General features: G+C 53.3%; 1 pseudogene; it reads left to right on the forward strand.

The window, feature by feature from the left end:
- The first annotated feature begins 408 nt into the window (after positions 1 to 408).
- Positions 409 to 703, forward strand: LOC102428266 (annotated as a pseudogene).
- Positions 704 to 2974: the final 2271 nt, after the last annotated feature.

The raw sequence follows: 2974 nt of genomic DNA on the forward strand, positions 1-2974 counted from the left end.
CACTAGGTTCTCCCCGGGGGCAGAGAGCCCCAGATTTCTGGAAAGGAGAGTCGCAGGGCACTCCCAAAAGTGGTTTGTGTGTTTGTTGGCTCCCTTATGACATTTAAGGCTTACATTTTTTAAGAGTACAAAGGAAGGTGAAAGAGCAACAGTAAGTAAACCCCAAGCACAGCTGCTTGTCCCAGAGGGGGTCACTGTGTCCATCTTTTGTGCATCAGATGAGGCAGTTTTCTGAGGGCTGATCTCCCTGTGCCTGTTTCCTTCTCTGTAAGATGCTGACAACGCTTCCAGCATGAGGAGGTGCTGTGAGCATGAGTGAGCTGGTCCTTGTAACATAGTGGAAGCTGCGCACAGAGTTTACAGCTTGATTCAGCTGGTGGTTTGGGCTGCAATACCCACGATGGCAAAATGGCCCAGTTTGCCCGAAACCTCGCCAAGACGGCCCCCGCGCCGGTGAACGTTGCTGCTGTGACTCATGGGAAGCCTCCATTGGCCACGATTTGGCATGTGCCAAGGTTGATCTGATTCCTCCAACCCCTGCTGAGATCCCGACAGCTATTCAGGGTTTGAAACAATACATATTGCTCAAACTCGTAGCTTCAAACAGGTTACCATTCTGGAAGATCTGCTGAATGGTTTGGTGGCCACTGAGGTATGGATGTGGTTTTGTGTCGCTAAGATCATCAGCAAACATGGCATCATCCTATCTAATAAAAGAGAAACATGGTAATTAGTCGTACGGCTGCTACCCTTCCCATTGGCTAATCAGGGAGATATGCAAATTAACTGCCAGCCAAGATGGCGGCTGGCAGCCAGGCAGCTTGAAGCGAACAGGGAGGCTTGCTTGCTTCAGTGACGGAGGACTCCAACATTCCCCGCCTGTGCTGCCAGCCTCTGAGCTTGCAGTTTGAAACATTGTAACAAATATAGAAGCTAAACAAAACCCCAGAAACCGGCTTTAGTCAGCCAGGCTTCAGCCAGCAAGACCGCAACATTGTTTCAAATACAGAAGGTAAACAAAGGCCAGAAACCTGCTTTCAGCAGCCGAGCCTCAGAGAGAAAGCCGGCTCTCAGCTCCAGTGACAGGCATAGAAGGTAAATAAATGCCAGAATAAAAAAAAAAAAAAAAGAAAAAAAAGGAGAGGTTTGGAGCTTCAGTCGCCCGCCAGCCTGAAAACAGCCCTCAGCCCCTCACCCAGACTGGCCAGGCACCCCAGTGGGGACCCCCACCCTGAAGCAACAAGATGGCGGCTAATTTGCATACTGAAGGCAGGCGGCAGCAGGCAAGGATGTCTGCGGTCTGGGACCTGGATCTGTGACCCTGCCAGGTGGGGGGCACCGCGGGAGGCTGTCCGCAGTCCAGGACTTGGATCTGTGACCCTGCCGAGTGGGGGTCAGTGCTTGAGGCTGTCCACGGGACCAAGACACAGATCTGTGACCCTGCCGGGCGGGGGGCAGCACTTGAGGCTGTGCACGGTCCCGGGACTCGGATCCGTGACCCTTCACAGCGGGGAGGCAGCCATGAGCGCCCAGGAGTGACTGCGCAAGATCCGCCTCCCTGGCCCAGAAGGTGCAGGATCACAGGGACAGCCACCGTGGCGGGCCAGACTGACGTCCTCCTGGCCGCACCACGGGGGTTTGTGGATCTGCAAAGCCAGAGGCCTCCGGTGTGCACATCCCCCCCTGGTGTGCGAACATCCCCCAGCACACTGTCACCCTCCCACACCTGCAACAGTTGCAAACCAAGGCGTGCACAAGTTCCCCCCGCCTCTCAACCACACTTCCATCAACCCAGCATGCCTAACACCCCCACAGGATGTGCACACATGCCCTCTGATGAGCTCACGTCCTTTGGAGAGTGTCTGGGTGTTCTGGGTTCTGAGAGTGGGCGCCTGTGAGATGACAGTGAGAGGGCGGAGTGGTGATGCCCTGTTCCCACGGAGGCCAGTGCAGCTACGAGATCACCTCTGGGGGGTTAATGCAGGTGCTGAGGCGGGAGCAGGTGCAGACAGACACACCTGGTGGGAGCAGGCGGCCCTCTCTGAGGTGCCTTCGGTCAGCGTTCAAGATCAAGAACCCAGAGGCGGAGAGGAATTCCGTCCTCTCAGTGAAACAGTGGGATAGTCGGGGCGACTGTAGAGGAGGAATGTGCACTTTGGGTGCCAGCACCATGAGTGAAGGCTGCCCTGACTGAGCCTTGCTTGCTTGGGGCCTAGCACACTCCTGCCGGGCAGCAGGTGACAGGACGTGCTTTTCCGAATTAATGAGAGAAAACATTGATTCTCCTGCTGCCCACGAAGGTGGAAAGTGAAGTGGGGAGACATGTGGGGAATGAGCAAGGTTCCCTGTCTGGGGGTTCCAAATCTGCTGTTGGTTTCTTTCACCGCTGACTAGAGATATACAGGGTGTCCCCCCAAAATGTATACACACTTTGAATACCTACTAATTCCAATGGTTTTAAGCATAAGAAAGGAATAACAATGGAGCTGTTATCTGTTAAAAGTGTGGGCACAAACAGGTAGTTGGACATTCCCTGAGGGGTCTCAGATTGGAGAGGGTGAAGGCCAGACTGAGGGGCCCCTTCTCCCCCCCCCCCCACCCCAGTGCACGAATTTCGTGCACCGGGCTACTAGTTAGTTATAATGTTTGAAGACCAATTTTTAACAACTGTTTCTTTTTTTAAAATATATATATATTTTCATTGATTTCAGAGAAGGAGGGAGAGGGAGAGAGGTAGAAACATCAATGATGACAAAGAGTCATTGATCAGCTGCCTCTCCAGCACGCCCCCCCCCCATGGGGGATCAAACCCGTAACCCAGGCCTGTGCCCTTGACTGGAATCGAACATGATACCCTTCAGTCCACAGGCCGACGCTCTATCCACTGAGCCAAACCAGCCAGGGCATTTGGTTTATGATTTGAATGTTCTTGGACCACAAGTGAACAGAATGGTATTTGAATAAAAATCAATAT

This window comes from Myotis lucifugus, unplaced genomic scaffold (assembly GCF_000147115.1).
Source record: "Myotis lucifugus unplaced genomic scaffold, Myoluc2.0 scaffold_1542, whole genome shotgun sequence".
Classification (NCBI taxonomy): domain Eukaryota; kingdom Metazoa; phylum Chordata; class Mammalia; order Chiroptera; family Vespertilionidae; genus Myotis; species Myotis lucifugus.